General features: G+C 45.6%; 1 protein-coding gene across 7 annotated transcripts in view; it reads right to left on the bottom strand.

Annotated features, from left to right (window-relative positions):
* UNC5A (unc-5 netrin receptor A) overlaps nucleotides 1-25,553 on the bottom strand; it is a 526,593-nt gene that overhangs the window by 440,417 nt on the left and 60,623 nt on the right. For 2 of the 7 annotated variants that reach the window (XM_063927927.1, XM_063927929.1), the window contains exon 1: nucleotides 4,013-4,129. The exons of 4 other annotated variants lie outside the window; for them this stretch is intronic. The gene's annotated coding sequence lies outside the window, so the exon portion shown is untranslated. Of the gene's footprint in view, nucleotides 1-4,012; nucleotides 4,131-25,553 lie in introns of those variants that run through there. One more of the 7 variants, XM_063927925.1, reaches the window with a different exon arrangement.

Here is a 25,553-nt window from a genome sequence, read left to right as displayed (position 1 = left end):
TCTTGCAGGTCACATATTTTCTATTAAAACTTAATCTCTGAGCCACAGCAACAAATTTAAGTTATATGAATAATTAAATCTGCTCATTCTTACTGAACTTCTACTTCGGCTAAAGTTTGTTTCTATGGCACAATGATTACCAAGGCAACACTAGTTTGGTCGGTCTTTAGGGGAGCACTAAACAAAAGGTGGAACTCCCATTGTGCTGTTTTTATAGTTCAAGTTTACTGTACTGGAAGAAAATAAACTACAGTAGCCATTCCTAGACTCCATAGCAACATTGTTTTCACCAAGTCATTCCCCAGCACTGTTTGATTCCTAACATTTTGACCCCCCCCCCCCCAAAAAAAAGCCGCCCAATGCAAAAATCCTCAGCAACACCAATTACTGTACATCATTACCAGTCTGACACAGGTTGTACCCTATGAAGCAACATTATTTTTCCTCAGTTGCAGGTGATCATATATGCATCTATTCCAGCCATGGGCCTAAATATATACAGATGTACAGATGTGTCCTCTTAAAACTTTGCCTGCAATGCGTTTCCCCTCATCGGGTGGCTTAGGGTGAGCGTGAAACTGAGTGCGGTACTCATAGTTACAGATAATAGTGCTCGGCAGCGGGACCGTGTGTATGCACACTCCTGCGAACACTAGCAGAACAATAGAAACTGTGGCTGCGGTAGGATAAGGTAAATGCCATGCTATGCACCCTCCAGCAACAAAGATGCATAGGGACACATCTGTATGTATCGTCTGGTTATGGGGCTCACTGTATATTATTTATCATTGGGCTGCTATTACACAGTTGCAATCTACAGCCACTATCCAGGTGTAGGCAGGAGCGTTTCTACAGAGGAGGGGGCCCCCTCCTCTGAACGGCGCTGTAGACTCTTGCAATGTGCCGGAATCTACTGCGCATGTGCAGTTCTCCGGAAACATGGCGCCCGCCATGATCCGGAGACCAATTTGGCTACCGCGTATGCACGGCAGCCATTTTGGTGGTGATTTCCGCCACGGACGCTGCGCCCGCCGCTGGACTCCGGTTAGGTAAGTATTTAAATGGGTGCAATGTGTGCGGTGTGGCCCCCCCTGGACCCAGGGGCCCGTGTGCACAGCACACATTGCACCCATTATAGAAACGCCAATGGGTGTAGGGCATTTATTCTGAATACAGTACTTCCCCAGTGCAGAGAACTCAGATGTTTTCACTTAAGGCCATTCTCAAAAACACCTTTCACATACTGTATTTATATCAGTAATGCACATTTAAGAGATGACATAAATACATTGATATGAAATTCAAAATGCAGTGCCATCCAATGTGGTATTGCTAAAAACAAATTCTCTCTCTTTATGAAGTATACTTGAACATTTTGGTTTTACTAGTTAATCACTTAACTGACAATTTGTTACTCCAAGAACTCAGAAATTGTCTGGGGGGGGGGGGGGGGGGGGGGGATTTTATTTCAAAAGTATGTATGTATATTTGGAAGGCAGTTATGTGACCGTCGGTCACAAAACCGATGCTGGAATCCCGCCCGCTTACAGTCCCAACAGTTAGCATACATTCCATAGAGTGGGAATGTAACCCCACCGAGCCCGCAAGGGTCTTCATTCCGTTCACCCCCCTCTGGCCATCTGCAAGCCAGGATTTCGTAATCGGTATGGTTTTTTTTAAAAACATTTATAAAATACTGTTGTTTTTTAAAAACATCGGGAACATTGCAACTTTGATTTCCCCAGAGGCTGCTCACCCTACTGCTGGATAGGGTGTCCTACTGTGCTGACTGATCAGCACTGATTGGCAGCACGGCAGACACTGGGGGAGGGTGCAGGGAGGCAGGGGGATTAAGAGGTCCCTCTGTGACTGGCAGCTGTTAGAAGAATGTCTTCTGGCAGCTGGCCACTCTGTGTTTCTCACTGGTTGCACTTTTTTAGCCTGGTGTGATTGCAAATGATGTGACTGTACTAGGCAAGTTGTTAATATTCATCATTGCGTCAAATAGCTGGTAGACATACATTAAAGGAAGAATACATTTAATATAGTTGTTATATGTTCTAGATCCTTGTTAGCATTATCGTATCCAAACAGTGTTTTAATATGGACAGTTAATAAATCATTGCCCCCTAGGATCACTTATATGTGTAATATGAATACATAGCATCAGTGGCATAGCCAGGGTGGATGCAGAGGGTAACAGTTGCACCCCCTGCTGAAGAACAGTTGAAAACGACACCTATCTGAGAAGGGCACTAGTCACTGCAAGGGTGTAGTACGGGTGACCGGCGGTCTCCTGACCGCCGGTCACCTTACCGACGCCGGAATCCCGGCAGCATACCGACGCCGGGATCCCGGCGGGGAGGGGCGAGTGCAGCAAGCCCCTTGCGGGCTCGCTGCGCTCGCCACGCTGCGGGCTCGGTGGCGACCGCGGGTTCTATTCCCACTCTATGGGTGTCGTGGACACCCACGAGTGGAAATAGTCCCTGTTGGTCGGCATGCCGACCATCGGGATAGTGAGCCGTCGGGCTCACGGAGGAGGTCATGTGACTGTCGGTCAGCCGACCGGCGGTCACATGACTACCACCCCAATGCAAAGCCGCCTAGAGGCTACATAATATTTTTTTGCTGGATGCTGATCTGGGACAGTGGAGCTAAGGAGGGGCTGGAAGATAGTCAGTTGCTTACATAGAAGCCGATTGCTTGTTATGATAACTTCTCCCCTCTAAGGTAATAAGAGCGTTAATATTATAATAAATAAATCATAATGAAATTAATTGATGTTGGGAGCAATTGATGATTAGGATGAGGAAGTTAATGATTTAAGTAGCAAATTTTGAGCAGGATTGTTATGATGATGCAGAAAATGTTAATGATTTTTGAGAAGGGGTTAATTAGTGATGAGGGGAAGATTTGTGTGGCTGTCAGAATAATTGTTTCTGCATTGTGTGATGGTCACAAAAATGTGTTTTCTTCTGTGTGGCAGTCACAAAATTCTCTCTGTATTGTATGGCTGTCACTGTAATGCTGTGTGTACTGTATGGCAGGCACTGCAATGCTCTTAGTACAGTATGGCAGTCAATGTAATGCTGTGTAGAGTATGGTGGTCGCTGCAATACTGTGTGTACTGTCTGGCGGTCACTGCACTACTGTGTGTACTGTATGACGGTCACTGTAATGCTGTGTATACAGTATGCCAGACACTGCAATGCTGTGTGTCAGAGGCATCACCGGGTGTGGTGAAACCCCATGCGCACCCCTGATCACCTGCCGCGCTCACTGCAAAAAAGGGGGTGTGGTATTACACATAGGGGGCGTGGCTTCACAGGGATCCTGGAATCGTCACTCTGGGCTTCCCCCAGAGACAGTCTCCGTGCGCTGTCGGCTCCTCTTCTATGACAGGAGCCGGGTGATGTAGGAGACTTTCTCACTGCAGCACCTGGCTCCTGTCACTGCGGAGGAGCTGACATTTGGTGTCACCCCCCCCCCCCCCTCCAGGTGTCACACATCCGAGTGCGGACCGCACCCCCCTTGTGACATCACTGCTGTGTGTACTGTATGGCAGTCACTGTAATGCTGTGTGTTTTATATAGTGCTCACTGGAGGCTCTGCTTACTATATGATGATTGCAAAGGTCTGTCTGTTTCATTTTAAACTGTTTCTGTAATGCATGCGTGTGTGTGTTGGGGGGAGGGTATTAATGTAATGTCAGGGTGTAAGGTGTACTTTGAATGCAAATAATGTGTTTAGATGTTAATGTTTGAATTTTGTAACACCTGGGCCTGGGACACCTACTGTATATTTACAACTTCCCTGCATGTCACAGCTGGCTACACCACTTATTGTACATAGCATCAGAACAAGCTACCTTGTACTGTCAGTAATAATAAAGCAGATACGTTCTAAATGTAGAGGGCAATGCTTCCAGTTACTGACTTACATAAACATTTATTTTAATATTTGAAACAGCAAATTAATCCCACATCTTGAAGTAGCATGTTACGTTAAATACCTGTGCTTCTGGAAATAGATCTACAGTACTAATGAGTGGCACCAAGATACATCTCCTACATCCTCCTTCATCCACTGTGAGCAAGAGGCATAGCCTTGGTTATGGTCACAGGTGCCATTTGAAGAAAAGGGCTTCCCCCGCTCTCTGCAGCTGTTCCTGATTATCACAGGCAAGGGTCTGTAAATCATTCAAATGCTTTAAACAAATACTTCTCTAATCACCAAAAATGGGAGTCATTTGGAGTGAAAATGTTAATGTATTCGAATCGTAGGCAGCCGACAAATTAACAGCGCTCCGCAAGTCTGCCGTTATTGTTCCTAATGACATTTATCCCTGTTAAAAAAATAAAAAAAAATGGATGGAAAGATATCTGCATATGTAATGCCCCATTGGCTAAGCACTGTTTAGTGGACCACAGGCCTAATTAATACCTGATCGCAGCAGCAAAATTGTTCTCTAATGGTCAAAACCATGGGGGTAATTCCAAGTTGATCGCAGCAGGATTTTTGATAGCAATTGGGCAAAACCATGTACACTGCAGGGGAGGCAGATATAACACGTGCAGAAAAAGTTAGATTTGGGTGGGTTATTTTATTTCTGTGCAAGGTAAATACTGGCTGCTTTATTTTTACACTGCAATTTAGATTGCAGATTGAACTCAGCACACCCAAATCTAACTCTCTCTGCACATGTTATATCTACCTCCCCTGCAGTGCACATGGTTTTGCCCAATTGCTATCAAAAATCCTGCTGCGATCAACTTGGAATTACCCCCCATGTGCAGTGCAGGTGGGGCAGATATAACATGTGCAGAGAGTTAGATTTCGGTGGGTTATTTTGTTTCTGTGCAGGGTAAATACTGGCTGCTTTATTTTTACACTGCAATTTAGATTTCAGCTTGAACACACCCCACCCAAATCTAACTCTCTCTGCACAAGTTATATCCGCCCCACCTGCACTGCACATGGTTTTGCCCATTAGAGAACAAATTTGCTGCCGCGATCAGGTCTGAATTAGGCTCCACATCCCTCAGGTAGCAGCACTGAGTGTAAGGATTTAAATTGCCCCTCCAAACCCTCTATTCTGCTGAATACCTCCCAACATTTACTGTTGGATAATTTGGACAAGCGAGAAAAGGGTGTATGACCACACATCACGGGGACGTGACCAGCACTTCTGATGACCGGACTGAATCTCATACAATTCCCCTCCCCTAAAAGCGCAATTTGCATGTCACGCACACCTGGCAGGTATGGTGTGCCGGCATCTATTTATCACTGCTCTGTTGGTTTGGGATTTTAGTAAGGGACATATTACATGGTCTGTACTTGCTGCAGCAATTACCATTGGTGGATTCTCCTTTATGGCTTATCAGGGGTATATGGTCATTGCCAATAAGGCATGCTTACACAAACTCTGCAATACTTACTGTGCATGGGCTATGGAGTCAGTGTTGATAAATTCAAAGCAAAAACGATGTTCCCTTCACACCACATCATGATTATTGGTCTTTTATGCCTATTACTGAAATCTACACAGAGACTGCACTGTCACATTCAAGTATGGGCTCGGGAGCAGATGAGTGGAATTAGGCCTTGCACCGATAATCACTTAAATGAGGATTTGTGGGGGATAGCGCCTAAGAGAGGACACAGGAATGGATGTGTGTCTGGTCATGTTCTATATAAATATTCAGGAACGTATTCAGATAATACTTGTGTCAAGAACTACTTTCTGAAAAGTGTGTTGAGGAATGATGTAATCCATCAAGTATATTTTGCTCTTAAAGTAGTTTAAGAAACAGTGTAAAGTGCATAGTTCTGAAATGTTATGTTTCTGCAAACATACATAATGGCTCTCATTCCGAGTTGATCGCTCGCTAGCTGCTTTTAGCAGTAGTGCACACGCTAGGCCGCCGCCCTCTGGGAGTGTATCTTAGCTTAGCAGAATAGCGAACGAAAGATTAGTAGAACTGCTCAAAAATCTTTTCCTGCAGTTTCTGAGTAGCTCCAGACCTACTCCTAGATTGCGATCACCTCAGTCCGTTTAGTTCCTGCTTTGACGTCACAAACACGCCCTGCGTTCGGCCAGTCACTCCCCCGTTTACCCAGCCACACCTGCATTTTAGCCAGACACGCCTACGTTTTTTAGCACACTCCCGGAAAACGCTCAGTTACCACCCAGAAACACCCACTTATTGTCAATCACACACCGATCAGCAGAGAGCGTCGCACAGCCCTGTGTAAAATTGCATAGTTTTGTGTGAAAGTACTTGGCGCGTGCGCCCTGCGGCCCATACGCATGCGCAGAATTGCCAATTTTTAGCATGATCGCAATTCTGCTAAAAACGGTAGCAAGCGAACAACTCGGAATGACAACCAATGTCAGGAGTAGGGCCGTCCCTCCCATGAGGCTAGGGGAGAACCTTGTCACAGACAGCACAATCTTAATGGTGCCCATAAACTTGTGAGATAATCGGTGCTAAGCTTCGACTTCCACCGCATCTGTGAGAGAAATAGAAGGATTGCATGCACATTTTAGATACCTTTCGACGCGATGTGCGGGCACGCCGGTCGAATCTCGCGTCTCAAGATAGTATGTGCTTCACTTAATATTTATCGAATCGCAGTGCGATCGCATGTGTTTTTAAAAACACATGCAATATATCGCACTGCAATGCGCGATGGGCACCCGCTGGGAGCAGACGGAGGCTGCTCCCACTCGGCAATTATGTGCCCATCTTGTGATTACCACGCGATCTATCGCATGGTAATCACTTTGGCAGTTCAGGGGCGATCTCATCGCATCTGAACTGCCGGTGCGATGCCCCGCGATGTCGCGTCGTGGGGCATCGCACAAGTGTATGGGCACCATAAGATTGCTAGAGCTGAGCTTTGCTACCTGACCTCACAAATGCTCCTGTTATCAGCACAGGTATTGATTGCAGAAGGAGAGCAGGGTGACATGACTCCCCTGCAATGATTCTAGTGATTGATAACGTCAGAATCAGCTTTAGTGAAAATGATATGGGAGACACATTTACATTACAGTGCAACTCTGCATGGCCCGCAGTTGCGATGGCACATACTCAATGAACTTTGCCTATGCAAGAATGTCCCATTACATCACAGTTACCCCTCCTCAGTCACCAGTGAAGATTGAGATAAATATGACTCGGAATCTCTTGTGTTTGCGTAGGGTGTGGATTATTAGATCTACACTAAAAATGTCTACAGTCAATAGGTCTACCACTAATGGTAGATATTCATTCGGTCAACAGTGTCAAAAGGTCGACATAGAACAGGTAGACCGTAGAAAAGGTCGACATGGCCAAAAGGTCGGCATGGAAATGGTCGCACACAAATTATTACATTTTTGGGGGGGAGTTTTGTCACTTTTCTGCCACAAACAAGCTGCATCAGTGTACCATGTTTCCGGCCTTGGGCATGTTGCCTTGCTGCGCTCGGTTCAGGTTACTATTCCCAATTGCAGGCAACTTGGATGGTAAAGTATGAAGAAATTGAAAAAAAACAAACAAACTTGTGTCGACCACCGTCATGGCGAATTTTCCACTCTGTCGACCTTCTGAACTGTCTACCTTTTACATATCGACCTTTTGAACTGTCTACTGTTCACATATCAACCTTTTGACCCTGTCATCAGAATGCATGTCTACCATTAGTGGTCGACCTTTTGACTGTAGTGTAGACCTTTTTAGTGTAGATCTATACACTGGATACCGTATGCCCAGTTCCACACCATGAACAATGTGAAAGCTCACAAGATGCGCCCCGCATAAATTTTACTCTGCATCAGCCCCACTGCATACTTGGGGTCATTCCGACCCGTTCGCACGCTGTGGTTCATTGCAGTGGTGCAAACAAGTCGGAACTGCACATGCGCAGCAGCCACACTGCACAGGCGCGTTGTTGGCCGGCGACAGCCGGCGCCGGGCTGCGATGCCACATACGAAGAAAGCGGTCGCAGCGGCGACCGCAAGAAGATTGACAGGAGGAAGGCATTCTGGAGCGTCAACTCACCGTTTTCCGGGTGTGGAGATCCGAACGCAGGCGTGTCCAGGCGTTTGGAGGGCGGTTGTCTGACGTCAATTCCGGAACCTTCATTGCTGGATCGATCGCACAGGGTAAGTAACTGCAGGGCTAGTCTTGTTTTACACAAAACATTTTTAGCATAGCAGGGCTGCACAAGCGATCGAGCCCTGCTATGCTAAAATACACTCCCCCATAGGCGGCGTCTAGTTGATCGCACGAGCAGCAAAAAGTTGCTACGTGCGATCAACTCGGAATGACCCCCCACTGTACACTGGGGTTTTCTTTTTCATTACTTGTTAACGAACTGAAGAAAATCTGCCATATAGCCAGAAGGATTCTATTTCATTTGAAGACACCAGTCTCACCTAATTATAGGCGAGTGCACAATTCACAGCACTGATGTCAATTCTTTGTTTTCAATGTGTAACGCATCCTCTTAGCCTGTTATGGGGACTCTAATACTAGCACTTCCATAAACTTTTAATCTTTTTAAAGTTTGAGAGTAAAAACATAACACTACTGTATCTCAGGATGGCAATATGTTCCTGATTCAGAATTGTACACAAACCCGATGGCTTGCATACACGTCCGATGCTGGGGAACTGCTCATGCACAGGACCCGTGTTGCACGGGATGCAGTCAATTTACCTGCAATCAAAGTCCCAAGGGACAAAATCCCGACAACCATTGACCATACTTGCCTACTTTTGAAAAAGCATTTCAGGGAGATTGTGAAAGTAACACCTATCAGCGCGGGCGCGTACTGCTACATCGGAGAGACGTGTCATGAAAATGACACATCCAAATGTAAATGAGCCCCAAAGTTAGTAAAATCTATTTGTTGAAGAAAAGACACTGATATTTTGCAGGATTTGTTTGTGTATTGTATTTTACAAGAGGTTCCATATACTGTAAGTGGCCATAGGGATCATTGTGCCTTATAACCAGTGCAGGGAAATGGCACTAATGATCCCATTTGAATGTATGTATCTCTGATTTATTTTCCCCCCAAGAATGTAATAGCTACATAATGGGGATAAGGTGCAATGAGGGAGATTGCTGGACTTTTCAGGGAGTGAGGGAGATTGCTGCTATTTCAGGGAGTCTGAGGGAGGGTAGGCAACTATGCCATTGACCGACAGTCAAAATCCCGACAAGGTCAAAATCCCGACATTTAAAAACCAACATTTAAAATACTGACATTTAAAATACCGACATTTAAAGTGTCGACAGGTCAAAAGTCGACACGCGTTTTTCATGATTTTTTTATTGAAACAAACTTTTCATACTTTACCATCCCAGTGAACGTGGAGGAGGAATATAATAGTGTGCCGAGCATAGTGAGGCACCGTGCCCGAAGCATGGCGAGCGCAGCGAGCCATGCGAGGGGACGCGGTACATTTACACGGTGTCCATGTCAACCTATGGCGACATAAAACACACAAAAAAATGTGAAACACTTGTGTTGACTTTTTGACCTGTCGACATTTTGAAACGTCATTTTTTTTACCTTGTTGATATTTTAAATGACGGTATTTTGACCTTGTCGATATTTTGACCTTGTCGTGATTTTGACTGTCAGTCAATTGTTGTCGGGATTTTGACCGTCGGGATTTTGATTGTAGGTATTTAATACTGATCCCGTGTTGCACTTGTGTCCTGTATCCTTGCAAGTAGTGCCCCCTAAGCTCCATCTGGATTTACAGGCTGAGGGTGTTTTGGGGTGCGGAGGGGGTGGTGACATTATCAGTTCCACAAAATGGAGGCAGGTTGTCTCCATCTTGTGTAAATATAGAGAGGCCTCTATTTGCCAAAGCAGATTTATTGGCCTCAGCTGCGGATTTCAGATGGCCGCCCAGCATAAATTGCGATTTCCGCAGATGACCGATGGTCCTGAAAAGTCATCCGATGTTGCATCTTCAGACGCAGCAACGGATCACAGAAGCTGGCAGGAAGTGTCTATTTAATATTTAACCAGATGTCTCCTCCAAATCAGTTGTACACTATAGCACAGTTGCTTCCCTGTGACTGCAATATCATACAACTATGAATCATGCCCTATATGCATTTACCAATCCCGCCGTCAGATATATACTATCTTTAAAAAAGGATTTTAATTACCTACCGGTAAATCCTTTTCTCGTAGTCCATAAGGGATATTGGGGAATCGAGTACGATAGGGGTATAGACCGGGTCCAAAGGAGCTGGTGCACTTCAAATTTCTTCACTAGGTGTGTTGGATCCTCCCCTCCACGCCCCCTCCCACAGACAGTCATAGGTAACAACGTGCCCGAAGGAGAAAGGACATACAGTATATGAGAGAAGGAAACATGACAACAAAGAATGGTGAAATTTATAAACCAGCACACCACTAACATAGATCAACAGCTGAACAGGTAACCACATAAAAAGAGAACCTGCAGGAAAGTCAATGCACTGAGGCAGGCGCCCAATATCCCTTAAGGACTACGAGAAAAGGATTTACCGGTAAAATCCTATTTTCTCTAGCATCCATAAGGGATATTGGGGAATCTAGTACAATGGGGAAGTCCCAAAGCTTCCAGAATGTGTGGGAACGTGCAGAGACTTCTGCAGCACCGCCTGCCCAAACTGGGTATCCTCTTTGGCCAGGGTATCAAATTTGTAGAACTTCACAAAGGTGTTCTTCCCTGACCAGGTAGCAGCTCGGCATAGTTCTAAGGCCGAGACTCCACGGGCAGCCACCCAGGATGAGCCCACTGATCTTGTAGAGTGGGCCTTCAGAGACTTAGGAACAGGTAAGGCTGCCGACACATAGGCCTGTTGGATAGTAAGCCTAATCCAATGAGCAATAGACTGCTTCAAAGCAGGACAACCTTTTTTCTGCGCATCAAAGAGCACAAACAAGGAATCCGTCTTTCTGATCCGAGCTGTTCGCTTGATATAGATTTTCAAGGCATGCACAGCATCCAATGCCTCTGGAGGAGCAGAAGTATCAGAACTAGATGGAACCACAATAGGTTGATTCAGGTGAAACGCGGAGACAACCTACGGCAGGAACTGCTGTCTAGTCCGCAGCTCTGCTCTGTCCTCGTAAAAAAGACCAAGTACGGACTTTTACATGATAAGGCCCCCAATTCTGAGACACATCGAGCAGAAGCCAGGGCCAGAAACATCACTGTCTTCCACGTGATGTACTTGTCTTCTACCGTCGAGGTTCAAACCAGGAGGACTGTAGAAATTCCAACACAACACTCAAATCCCAGGGTGCCGTAGGCGGCACAAAAGGACGTTGTATGTGGAGTACCCCCTGCAAGAAGGTCTGTACTTGTGGCAATACTGCCAATTTCTTCTAGAAGAAAATAGAGAGAGATAAAATCTGGACCTTAATGGAACCCGGACGTAAGCCTTTATCCACACCAGCCTGCAGAAAATGTAAGAAACGTCCCAAGTGGAACTCCGCAGGCGGATACGTGCGTTCCTCTCACCAAGAGACATATCTTCTCTATATACGATTATAGTGTTTTGACGTCACGGACTTCCTGCCCTGAAACATGGTAGCAATAACCTTTTTGGAAAAGCTCTTGTGAGCTAGGATGTTCCGCTCAACATCCAAGCCATCAAACGAAGTCGCCGTAAGTCCGGGTAGACGAACAGTCTTTGTTGAAGAAGATCTGTTTTGAGAGGTAGAGGCCAAGGGTCTTCGACGGACATTTCCAGAAGATCTGCGTACCACGCCCTCCGAGGTCAATTCAGGGCAATCAGAACTGCCTGGACTCCCTGATTTTGGATGCGCTTGAGCACCCTTGGGAGCAACGGAATCGGAGGAAACAGGCAGACCAGCCGGTAAGGCCAAGGCAACGTCAGTGCATCTACTGCCCTTGCCTGAGGGTCCCTGGTTCATGAGCAATACCAGTGAAAATTCTTGTTGAGACGAGAAGCCATCATGTCTGTCTGCGGGCAGCCCCACCGGTGGATGATCTGTTGGAAGACCCGATGCTGGAGACCCCACTCCCCCGGGTGGAGATTGTGATGACTCAGGAATTCTGCTTCCCAGTTGTCCACACCCGGAATGAAGATTGCCGACATTGCTCTTGCATTTCTTTCCGCCCAGAGGAGTATTTTTGACACCTCTCACATGCAGGCTCTGCTTTTTGTTCCTCCTTGCCGATTGATGTACGTCACTGCTGTGGCATTGTCCGACTGTACTTTGATCGCGTGATCCTTGAGCAGAGGAGAGGCCTGAAGCAGAGCATTGTAGATCGCCCAAAGTTCCAGAATGTTGATCAGAAGGAGGGCTTCATGGGCTGATCACCTGCCCTGGAACTGCGCCCCTTGGGTGACAGCTCCCTATCCTCTCAGACTCGCATCTGTTGTCAGGAGGATCCAATCCTTAATCCCGAAACTCCGGCCATCCAGGAGATTGGAGGATTGCAGCCACGACAGGAGGGAAAGCCTGGCTTGGAGGCAACAGCCATATCATCCGGTGCATCTGAAGATGTGATCCGGACCATTTGCTCAGGAGATCCAGCTGACAAGTCCTGGCATGGAACCTTCCCTATTGGATCGCCTTGTATGAGGCGACCATCTTTCCCAACAATCTTATGCAAAGATTGATGGACACTCGAGTAGGTTGGAACACCATGCTGACCATCTCCTGGAGTGTTTTCACCTTGTCCTCTGGTAGGAACACCTTCTGTGCCACAGTATCCAGCAACATCCCCAGGAACAGGAGCCGCTGAGACGGCTTCAGGTGGGACTTCTGTAAGATGAGGATCTACCCATGGCGTGACAGAAGTTGGATAGTACGGTCGATATGGAGCAACAAAAGCTCCCTGGATCTTTCTTTGATCAGAAGATCATCCATTATTGACTCCCTGGACCCGGAGCTGGAACATCATCTGCCATCACCTTTGTGAACACCCTCGGAGCTGTGGACAGGCCAATAGGCAGTGCCTGGAATTGGTAGTGATCGTCCAGCAGGGCAAACCTCAGGTATGCCTGATGAGGTGGCCAAATCAGAATATGGAGATAGGCGTCCTTGATATCCAAGAAAACCATGAGTTCCTGTTCTTCCAGGCCCGCAATCACTGCTTGCAAGGATTCCATTTTGAAATTGAATACCTTCAGGTAAGGATTCAAGGACTTTAGATTCAAAATAGGCCTTACCGAACCATCCGGTTTCGGAACCACAAACAGGTTGGAGTAATAACCCTTGCCTCATTGTGGTATTGGTACTGGAACAATGACGTAGGACTGGACCAACTTTAGGATGGCCTGTTGCAACGTAAACTGCATATCTTCCAAAGCTGGTAAGCTTGATTTGAAAAATCGTTGGGGAGGAGCACTGTCGAACTCCAGCTTGTAGCCTTGAGAAACGAGATCCCTGACCCAGGTATCCTGGCAGGAAGCCCCCCAGATGCAGCTGAAGTGACACAGTCCGGCTCCCACCTCGAGATCCCCTAGGGGTGGGTGGGCGGGCACCGTTATGCTGAGGCCTTAGTGGAAGCAGAACTGGTGGTCTGTTCCTGAGAGCTGGTGCTTGCAGGTTTTCTTGACTTACCTCTGGTGCTTCTAGTTGCATTGGAGGCACCTCTGGCCTTAGATCGAAATCTGTGAGACCGAAAGGACTGTTCAGACGGCCCCGGGTAGAAGCGGGGAGAAACGTGGATTTCCCAGCCATAACTTTGGAAAGCCATGTATCCAATTCCACCCCAAAGAGCCATTCCCCTGAAAAAGGGAGGGATACCACACTGCGTTTTGATTCCACATCTGCTATCCACTGACGCAACCACAAGGCCTGGTGCACCAACACTGCCATGGCAGAGGTCCTAGCATTAATGTTCCACATCTCCTTGAGGGAATCACAGAGGATGCGTATAGTGTCCTGAATGTGCTTTAGGAGGGTCACCATAGTGACCAGGGGCATAGCCGCGGAGAGGCCCTTCTAAATTTGAGTGGCCCATGGCATGGGCATGGGTCAGTGGCAATGGCATGGGTCATCCAGCAACCCGCAATGACTGTGCACTGCGATACACCTGCTGCCATGTAAATAGATTTGAGTGTAGCTTCTATTTTCCTATCCCCAGTATCCTTTATAGTAAAGGAGCCTGGGGCAGGCAGCATCGCCTTTTTGGACAGTCAAGAGACTGATACATCAACCCCCGGGGGTTCCTCCCAAAATCTCCTACCTTCAGGAGCAAATGGGAAAATGCGCAAAAATCTTTTGGACACTTGGAGTTTTTTTGTCTGGATTCTTTCAGGCCAACTTGTATAGATCATCTAAATCTGCAGTATCAGGGAAAGTGACATTAGGCTTGTTTTTGTGTAAAGAAAAAACGACTGCTGTGACGCTGTGTCCTCTAGATGGAGCTTTAACACGTCCCGTATAGTCAGAATTAGGGGTTCAATACCCTGAGCAGAATCGGTATCCCCACTAACGGGGTCCAAGTCCTCCCCATCCTCCTGTATATCCTCATCTGTGTCAGATAGTAGAGCAGGCAAACCACGCTTTTATGGTCCTGCATGAGAGGAGGGGGGCTGTGTAACATCTGCCCTAGCAGCTAAATCTGCAACAGCCTGTTGTAGTAACTGAGTTTTTTGAACATTAGCAGTGAGTTGGGATGACATATCAGACATCATATTTTTCAGAGACCCTAACCATGCGGGCTCTGGACCCTCTCCTCTAGCCCCATCACTGATTTGTGAAGATTGGCTGCATTGTTCACAAGAAACAGAATCAGATGATACTGGAAAGAATATAGTGTGACATACACTGCACAGCTTGTGTTTACCCAAGTTTCACAGTAAGCACAATAACATACACATACACACAGGCAGTAATATCTCAAGCCTGCCCTTACTGTATGTGAGAGGAGACACACAGAGAGGACACCAGCACACCCCTAGCTGTACAGTCCCAGTAAGGCTGACAGCTAACAATATCACAGTAAACACTAATAATGTCTGTCCTATAGAGGACCCAGATAGTGTACAATAGCGGCTCTCCCCCTTTGCTACACCCTGTACAAGTGTTCCAGCATGGATTGTAAGGCAGGAAGCGCTGTGTGCGCCCCCTCCATTGGCGCCGGAGCTATAGTGATTATTTATACTGGCAATGTCTCCCGTTTGCTCAAAAACGTAACACAAGCGCTAGTTCAAGCGATTGTCAGCCATTCTACATGGTGGACCCTAACAGGACCCCCCCAGGAGGGTCCCGTATGCCGCGCCCGCGTTCAGCCGCACTTTGAACTGCGGGGCCCCCGGTTTGTACTCACCACAGACGTCACCTTCAGGCAGTGTTAGGGGTGTGCGGTTGTGACAGCCAAGGCGCAGTGCCCCGTTGAACAACAACACCTCAGGACGATGGTCCTGCAGCGGGGAAGCGGCTCTGCACCTCGCAAGGCTGGTGACTGCTCCCCCTCCTAACTCCCACAGTGCAGGAATGCTGTTGCCCAAACAGCATACCAAAAATAACAACCATTAAAAAGAAATTGAAGAAAACTCTCTGGAGCTCAGAGATGTGCATCCTCTCCTGAGGGCACTTTTTTCTAAACTGCCTGTGGGAGGGGGCATGGAGGGGAGGAGCCAGCATACCCAGTGAAGAAATTTGAAATGCACCGGCTCCTTTGGACCCCATCTATACCCCCATCGTACTAGATTCCCCAATATCCCTTATGGATGCTAGAGAAAAGATGATCTGCGCATGCACGACTTTCCATCGCAGACATGCGTGATAAGATTAAAGTTAAATGGTCATGTGCAGCCCCGTTAGAAGCACACATGCATAATTACATCAATGCCATGGAGGCTTCTGCCAGGACTCTATAGTTGTTATAAGTCACTACTGTGACCCTTTTTTGTCTGTATTCTGGCTGTCCGGAATGCAGGGCCCCTGCTTTGTGCAGCAGCTCACCTGTTTGGAATACCTTGTTACCTAACCTCAGCCTGATGTCTCTTGTGATTGGTCTGGTTCCCTTTCATTAGGGATTCTGGCCAATTTGTGTAATGGTTAGCATTACTGCCTCGCAGCACTGAGGTCATGGGTTTGATTCTCACCATGGCCCTAACTGTGTGAAGTTTGTATATTCTCCCTGTTCTTGCGTGGGTTTCCTTTGGGTACTCCGGTTTCCTCCCACAATCCAAAAATATACTGGTAGGTTAACTGGCTCCCAACAAAAATTAACCCTAGCATGAATGTGTCTGTGTGTACATGTGATAGGGAATATAGATTGTAAGCTCCACTGGGGCAGGAACTGATGTGAATGGGCAAATATTCTCTGTACAGCTTTGCGGAATATGTGTGCGCTATATAAATAACTGGTAATAAATAATAATAATAAAATAATTCCTGTCTGCTGGTGATATCCCCTAGTTCCTGACTCTAATGACCTTGCATGCGGTTACTGTACCCTCCTACAGTTCCCAGTGTCCTGGTGCCTTGCCATTGTGTTCTCATATCCATGTATCATGCTTCAGTCTTCAGTGTGCTGTCCCTATAAGTACTGGACCCGTGCACTGTTGGATTTTGCCCTGTACCTGTTATCCAATGTCCGTTCGGGATCGGTATGAAATACCTCCAATCAAAATACCGACGTTCAAAATCCCGACACCAATTGACCGATTGTCAAAATCCCGACAAGGTCAAAATACAGACACGGACAAAATACCGACATTTAAAATACCGACAAGGTCAAAATACCGACATGTAAAATGCCGACAGGTCAAAATACCGACATGCATTTTTTTATGTTTTTTTGTGTGTATGTCGACATAAATCAACATGGACACCATATAAGGTGCACTATTATATTCCCCCTCCAGGTCCACTGGGATGGTAAAGTATGAACAAGTCGGTTTCAATGAAAAAAATCATGAAAAACTCATGTCGGCATTTTGACCTGTCGGCATTTTACATGTCGGTATTTTGACCTTGTCGGTATTTTAAATGTCGGTATTTTGTCCGTGTCGGTATTTTGACCTTGTCGGGATTTTGACCATCGGTCAATTGGTGTCGGGATTTTGAACGTCGATATTTTGATTGGAGGTAAACTGACTGCATCCCGTCCGTTCCTGCTCTGTGTCCTTGGTTTACCGTGGCCCTCCAGTTACTCTTGTGTCTGGTCCTGTTTCGTGTCTATGCTCCCAATTACCTTATGGTTTCTAGCCTATTATATGATCCCCTACTGTTGTGATGTTTAAGTCCAGGTCCATCCAAGTCCATCTCAAGTACCAGTGAGTGCATAGCATACAGCTCTAAGGGAACAGGAGCTGTTGTTATTGGTGGAAGACCCTCTCACCTGCTCTAGGGGTTTCCCACAAATAGTGCTGGAGTTCCCCAACAATACAAGTGAAGGTCTCATGTAAACCCCTCAGTTTCACTAAACATTGCATTATAGGGGGGTCCTATGTTGTTAGGTTGCAGCAGTACTGCTGTGTATGATAAATAGTCCCCTAAATTTGTTTTCATGTATTACCCAGTGTGGAACATGGGTTCTACACTGGGTAATACAACTACAGAGGATCTATGTATGAAGAATTAAGGAGTTTCCAAATTTTTCATGCTACCTCTTGCTACCAACAGGCAGAGAGTGTGTGGGGGCATATAACTGTTGCCTAAACTGGCAGAGGGAGATTAAATGCCCCTGAACCAATGGCAGGGTCCCCTTCACTTCCAGACACCATAGTGGCCGTAAACTCTCTTGTTCTACCACTGGGCTTATATACATATGTGATCTTTGTTTAAAGCAAATTCTATGTGCAGTATCAACATAAATATTTGTTAATTTTACTAATACCCCCCACAGTGGTCAGGCCACTGCCATAAAAGAGAAGTAGCCAGGTGCCGCTCCTCAATACATACTTCCCAAGATAGGAGGTCTCCTAAGTGGGATGGGTGAGAGTCCATGGCACACTTTGGGTCTGACCACTCCTCCAGTAGGCACGGTCATGTCCCCAGTGGATATTTTTTTTTAAATAAAAAAAATGATGCTATACACCGTGGATGCAAATGCGTCCTTGACATGCTGCAATAGAACACCTCCCAACTCCCCACACAAATCAGGATGAACGTTCTTATTCCTCTAAATGAGTGTGTAGCAGAGAGCCAAAGATGCTGTCCCCACCTCCTGTCTGCAAATATAAGAAGCAGTGGGGGCGGGTGCGCAATTACCCTTCCTAGTTGGGGCGGGGGGCAGGGGAGATGCCACCTAGGATACCACTAGTGCTTTTCCAAGCCATGCACTCATCACAATACACTTGTACTTAACCTAGCACAAGTCTAAACCCAACTATGGCCCTCATTCCGAGTTGTTCGCTCGGTAAAAATCTTCGCATCGCAGCGATTTTCTGCTTAGTGCGCATGCGCAATGTCCGCACTGCGACTGCGCCAAGTAAATTTGCTATGAAGTTAGGATTTTTACTCACGGCTTTTTCTTTGCTCAGGCGATCGTAGTGTGATTGACAGGAAATGGGTGTTTCTGGGCGGAAACAGGCCGTTTTATGGGCGTGTTGGAAAAAACGCTACCGTTTCCGGAAAAAACGCAGGAGTGGCCGGAGAAACGGAGGAGTGTCTGGGCGAACGCTGGGTGTGTTTGTGACGTCAAACCAGGAACGACAAGCACTGAACTGATCGCAGATGCCGAGTAAGTCTGAAGCTACTCAGAAACTGCTACGAGGTGTGTAATCGCAATATTGCGAATACATCGTTCGCAATTTTAAGAAGCTAAGATTCACTCCCAGTAGGCGGCGGCTTAGCGTGTGTAACTCTGCTAAAATCGCCTTGCGAGCGAACAACTCGGAATGAGGGCCCATATTTTTTTTTATAGTATCTTCTAGCAAGACACAATTAACTAGCAGCGTTGCTTCCTCTTATAGAAAAGAAAATATATAATTAGCAGAAATGTTTTTACAATGTAATTTAATACAGTGGCAGCTAGAAAACTATTGCTCATGCATTTATGCACCTCTTACCTGAACTTGGTCTCAGAACTGCTTAGCAACTTCTAATATCTTCATATCTCACAGCATGAGAGCTTTATCTTATATGTAAATGTGCTCAGTGATTTCCTCAGTTCTTTAAATCATATGTATTATAACTGCAGGTGTTACCAGCTGCTGTAGTTGTAGGACTATGTGAAGTCACTTTATACTTCTGGTCCCTCTATGAAATCACTCAAAATCCATTTGTCACTTTCTTAACACATGTTCTTCAGGCACTCTGCGTTTCTTGTTTACACCACTTGCAAATTATGCAATTAATGAGTTGGCTATTTCATAAGCATTACAAACATATATAAACATTGACAATGACAATAACAATAGTTAATTACCGAGATGGTTTCATGGATGTATGCAAACAGTGTGGAAGATATTTTATTCTTTTACTTTTGCATTGCCTTAGTCATAAAGCACAGTCTTATTTCATTTAATCTTTTGTTTTTATTTGTATTACTACCCCTGCAGCAGCTGAGGGAATAATAAAACCCCCAGAGAAATGATTGAACTTGATAACTAAATCCTTACACATAAAATTGCACTACAACAATTGTAATTTACATATTAATTAGTAAACCCCAGATCAGCATGGTTTTTTGGATCTGAACATCATTTTTGAAGGTAATCTTGGGGCCTATTTATCATGGGTGGCAGTGGGGCCCCATAAATTATAATTTCTTATATTGCGGTGATTAGAAATAATTTTTATTGGCAATTTATCAAAGTCCTCTTGCTAGAACAGTGGCTTCTATAATAGCCCATCACGGTGCAAAGTGAAAAGTAAATTGATAGCTTACACTATTACCTTACTGCTGGGTTTGCACCGAGCTAATCAACTGCACATTTGCAACCAGGTTGCTGGGGAGAGATGTTCAGATAACTCTATGGCAAAAAAATAGTGAAAAGGAAGCCTATAGGCTACAATGGTGTTAGATACCTGATCAGTCCATTTTTTCAGTTGCCATAGAAAACTACCTTTATATTATATAGTCCCAGTACTAAATAATATGTCTAACCTACAAAAACTTCAGTTTTTGGAGAATTACCCGTATTTGCTACAATAACTCAATATTACTCTGTTCTACAAAAACATACTGTATGTAGGGCATACTTACCTACTAGCTGATTCCTCTTCGTGAGATACCCAAAGAGGAGATGCAGGAGGACAGGGCCAGAACAGTTGTGTCATTGGGGCATGCCCTTAAAATGTAGCAATGGCCACTAATTTGCCTAGGGACAGGGCTAAAATGTTGTGTTTCCATAGAAACGTATTACTAGATCATCCTGCCCTCTCCCCCGATGTCCGCGGATTCCCTATATTAGTCTCCCCATTCTGCCCACTTCTTTACGAAGTGGGTGGGATGAGGGAAGCTTGCCCATACTTCTGGGGGTGTGGGGGACTACCCCCCCAAAAAAAGGTGTCTCCCGCAGGATCTGAGAGAGCAGGCAAGCATGATGAGGTGAGGGTACTATCAGCCCCTTAACTGCACTGGTATAAGAAAGATTACCGAAATAGGAAAGATGGGAATCCCTTAGCAGCTACTGCCTGATGATTACCAGACAATATCACCCTGCACTACAGAAAAATTATGTTTTCTATAGATGGAGGTATGGCACTACATGCCCTATCTCGCCCATACTGGCCTGTACACACGGGGTGTGGTATGGAGGGTTGACTGTAACTAGGTCGAGTGTCTAGGTCGACCACTATTAGTCGACAGTAACTAGGTCGACAGGGATGCTAGGTCGACAGGGATGCTAGGTCGACAGGGCTGTAGATCAACAGGTCAAAAGGTCGACATGAGTTTTTTAGGCGTCGTTTTCTCTGTACAGTGACTGGGAATCCCAATTAGTGCACCATATCCCATCGCATGGCTCGCCATGCTTCGGGCAAGGTGCCTCGCTGCGCTTGGCACAGGTTCCCAATCATAGTCCGCATGGATCGTTAAGTATGAAAAAGTAAAAAAAAAAAAGATGTTTTTAAAAAAAACCTCATGTCGACCGTTTGACCTGTCGACCTAGAACATGATGACCTAGAGACCCTGTCGACCTAGTTACTGTCGACCTACAGACCGGATACTGTACACACATGGGGTCACGCTTGTTTGAAAGTGAGGAGTCCCCTTTTCCACTATATGTGCCCTGCCTTAGTAGTTATTTGTCATAGGCACCAGACAATGATACATAAAAAATAAAATGTATACAAATAAGAGAGGGGAGGGGGGTTAGATGCCCAGATCCTACCAATCTCGTGTTAAATAAAAAGTGGTCTCCACATTTAATGCAGTAAGTTTTAAAGGTTTTCATTTAAAAATCAAAGACAAACATTATTTTCAAGTTCATATTTAAAAAAAAAAAAAATCTACATGTAGAATGCTGTTTTTACCATTTTGAAACGGTGAATTAATGCCTAAGCAAAATCAGAATGTGTTTTGTTGTGATTATATAAAATCACAATTGCTTTTAACTCCACCAATTGAAATTGAAATAATAAAAAAAAAAAAACACAAGACATTTTGCCCATTTTGGTTACATTTTATGTGACATGTTAAAAGCAAAAAAGACTAAGGTTTATTTCTGAAAATGCAGTCTTCAAAAGAAAAAACAAAACAAAACATGGTATAATTTGTGTGGTTATTGCATAAAAATCAGCTGTGCATAGGGGTGACACTATCCTCAGCAATGATATGGTTAATGACTACACTACCACCAGTGACATGCGGTGAGGGGAGGCATATGAGGCAGAGCCTTTTCTGTCATACTCCTGTATATGCCAGAGTTTTGACTATATAAAATATATAAAGAATACAAAGAATATATTACAAACATCTTCTTTGTATTATTCTGATAATTTTTATAGTCAAAACTCTGGAGTAAAAAGTCTACGGCAGGGATGTCATAAAAATGCGGAATACATTCCGCCACTTACTGCAATGATACTTATCACATACGTACTGACATGTGCGATAACTATCGCAATGCGATGACATAGGTCCTTCGCGAAGCCTTCTGTGTGTTGAGTGAGAGGATGTGTGGGGGTCTCCATCACCTTTCAACGGTATATATTGCTGTACCTGTGTATAATGCCCACATGAACCCTTGGTTTTATATATTGTGTGCAAATCTGGCTCTGGTACTAGCCAGTGCCTCCTCAGCAATTTACCTCACCGCATGTACCTGACTACCACTTTATCATGTAAAAATATATTACGCAGAGAGGCACCCTGCTGCATAAGAAGGCACATGATGCATTTGAAGGAGATGCCATGCACCCAACTTTCTGCTCCCAGTGCTCCCCTGACACTTGTTTTGTGATGTCATGCTATTATGTACAATGTTGAGTAAGGTGTGCTGTGCTGGCCTATTATGGCACTGCTACCAGTTGTATTTTATGGTTGGAATGAAGATAAGGCTTTCCCTTTCTGTCATATAGACACTGCTGTGGTTGTCAGTTGGAGCATGGATACAGCTACAGTGGGTGTCAATGCTATGGGGGGCAGATGCTTTAGGGACCCCAGACCCAAGTCATGTAGTTTTTTACTAAGTTTCTGGAATTGCCTGCCAAGCAAATGAGTCCGGCTTGAAATGAGAGATTTGTCATTGCTAATATAGGTGGCAGTCTTGTCTTTCCCTCTCAGTAAAGCTCCACACTAACAGAATCCATCTCCTACACTCCTGGATGACACTCACAGGCACATCTGAGATCATCATTGACCTGTGAAAGTAGGTTTTTCCTTTGTGAAGTGATCTGGGGAATATGGGGAATGAGCTCTGATATTAGGACTGTCCCAGAAAGGTACCAGTGAGAAAAGAGAGAGTCACTTGAATTACAGTAGCATGAGGTATGCCTTGCGCACCATAAAGCAGTAACTTCTGGTCTAGCATGCCTATCGATGCCAGCCCCTGCTCCATTAACTTCCTGCAAGGACAATAGCCTGTTTTCCCTTAATAGCTCACAAACAGTGCCAACATCCAAAGATAAACACAGTCTTATGCCAGGTCATCCCAATAATTCACTTAGTGGTATTCATTTTAACTTCTTGCACTTGAAAAGGTGTGATCTTCCACTTGTATATCCTACCACAGCTCCCTCCATGTTTCAATTTCAAAATGTTCTGAGAATTCTAGAGAGATATGCATTCAGCATTCTGGTCTTGGGCCTTTGCACCTCTACAAAAAAAAAAAAATAGGATTTAAATTACCTACCAGTAAATCCTTTTCTTGTAGTCCGTAGAGGATACTGGGGTCCACATTAGTACCATGGGGTATAGATGGGTCCACTAGGAGCCATGGGCACTTTAAGAATTTGCTAGTGTGGGCTGGCTCCTCCCTCTATGATCCTCCTACCAGACTCAATCTAGGAAACTGTGTCCGAGGAGACGGACATACTTTGAGAGAAGGATATAAAGGGATAATAATTAATAATAATAATAATAATTTTATTTATATAGCGCTCTTTCTCCAATAGGACTCAAGGGATAGTGTTGAGATTCCGAACCAGCACACACAAACTAGAGAAAAGCCAAGCTAACCAAACTTTAAACCAGGATCAGCAACCGCTGAACCAACAATACTTAACCAAGTAACAGTGCAGGAAGAAACAAAGCACTGGGCGGGCGCCCAGTATCCTCTACGGACTACGAGAAAAAGATTTACTGGTTGGTTAATTAAAATCCTATTTTCTCTTACGTCCTGGAGGATACTGGGGTCCACATTAGTACCATGGGGATGTACCAAAGCTCCCAAACCGGGTGGGAGAGTGCTGAGGTTCCCGCAGAACAGATTGACCAAACTGAAGGTCCTCAGAGGCCGAAGTATCGAACTTGTAGAACTTAGCAAACATGTTCGAACCTGACCAAGTAGCTGTTCGGCAGACCTGCAAAGCCGAGACACCCCGGGCAGCGGCCAAGGTAGAACCCACCGTACAATTGTCCGATTTGAAGCAGGACACCCAATTTTATTGGGATCATAGAGAACAAACGAGTCAGATTTTCTGTGATGAGCTGTCCGCTTCACAGAAATCTTCAAAGCCCTCAAAACATCCAAGGACTTCGAAGTAGCAGAGGTGTCGGTAACCACCAGAACCACAATAGGTTAGCTGATATGAACCGCAGACACCACCTTTGGAAGAAATTGCTGATGAGTTCAGAGTTCAGCCCTATCTTCATGAAAAATCAAATAGATGCTTTTGTGAGACAAAGCCCCCAGCTCCGACACACTCCTCGCAGAAGCCAAGGCCAACAGCGTGATGGGCTTCCACGTAAGAAACTTGACGTCAACATCCTGTAAAGGCTCAAACCATTCCGATTGCAGGAACTGCAACACCACATTGAGATCCTATGGTGCCGTAGGAGGCACAAAGGGTCGTTGGATGTGCAGAAACCCTCTTCAAAAATGTCTGAACCTCAAAGAGAGAAGCCAATTGTTTCTGGAAAAAAATGGATAAGGCCGAAATCTGGACTTTTACGGATGCCGTCAAGCGTGGCCGTGGTAAGTCTTGATAGACGAACAGCCCCTGCTGGAGAAGGTTCCCGTGAAGAGGTAGAGGCCATGGGTCCTCTAGGAGCATCTCCAGTAGATCCGCGTACCAGGCCCTTCTTGGCCAGTCTGGAGCAATGAGAATTGCTTGAACCTTTTCCCTTTTTATTCTTTTGAGAATCTTTCGGATCAATGGGAGTGGTGGAAACATGTACACCATCTGGTAGACCCATGGAGTCACCAGAGCGTCCACTGCCACAGCTTGTGGATCCCTCGACCTGGAACAATACCGCTTGAGCTTCTTGTTGAGACGAGAGGCCATCATGTCGATTTGTGGCATTCCCCACCTACGTGTCAAGCACCTGAACACCTCCAGATGAAGGCCCCACTCTCCTGGGTGAAGGTTGTGTCTGCTGAGGAAGTCTGCTGCCCACTTTTCTACTCCCGGAATGAAGATCGCGGACAATGCCACAGCGTGTCTTTCTGCCCAGAGGAGAATCCTTGTTATCTCTGACATTGCTGCTCTGCATTCTGCCTTGTCAGTTTATATACAGTACTGCCATTACATTGTCCGACTGAACTTGAATGGCTTGATCTTGAAGAAGATGCGATGCCTGTAGAAGGGCGATGTATATGGCCCTTAGTTTCAGAATGTTGATCGGAAGAATGGCTTCCTGACTTGACCATTTTCCTTGAAACTGTTCCCCGTGGGTGACTGCTCCCCAACCTCTGAGGCTTGCGTCTGTAGTTAGCAGAATCTAATTTTGATTCCCGAACCTTCGGCCCTCGGTCAGGTGAGAAGTTTGAAGCCACCACAGAAGAGAAATTCTGGCTTTTGGCGACAGACGGGTCCTCTGGTGCATGTGAAGATGCGATCTGGACCATTTGTCCAACAGATCCAGCTGGAAGGGTCTTGCGTGAAACCTTCCGCACTGCAGCGCTTCGTAAGCATCTACCATCTTTCCCAGAAGGCGAATGCATAGATGCACCGATATTCGGGTTTGTCGTAGAACATGCCGCACCATCTACTGGATCAC

Source organism: Pseudophryne corroboree, chromosome 6 (assembly GCF_028390025.1).
Source record: "Pseudophryne corroboree isolate aPseCor3 chromosome 6, aPseCor3.hap2, whole genome shotgun sequence".
NCBI lineage: Eukaryota > Metazoa > Chordata > Amphibia > Anura > Myobatrachidae > Pseudophryne > Pseudophryne corroboree.
The sequence above is the reverse complement of the archived record's forward strand: the minus strand, read 5'-3'. Positions and strand labels throughout refer to the sequence as shown.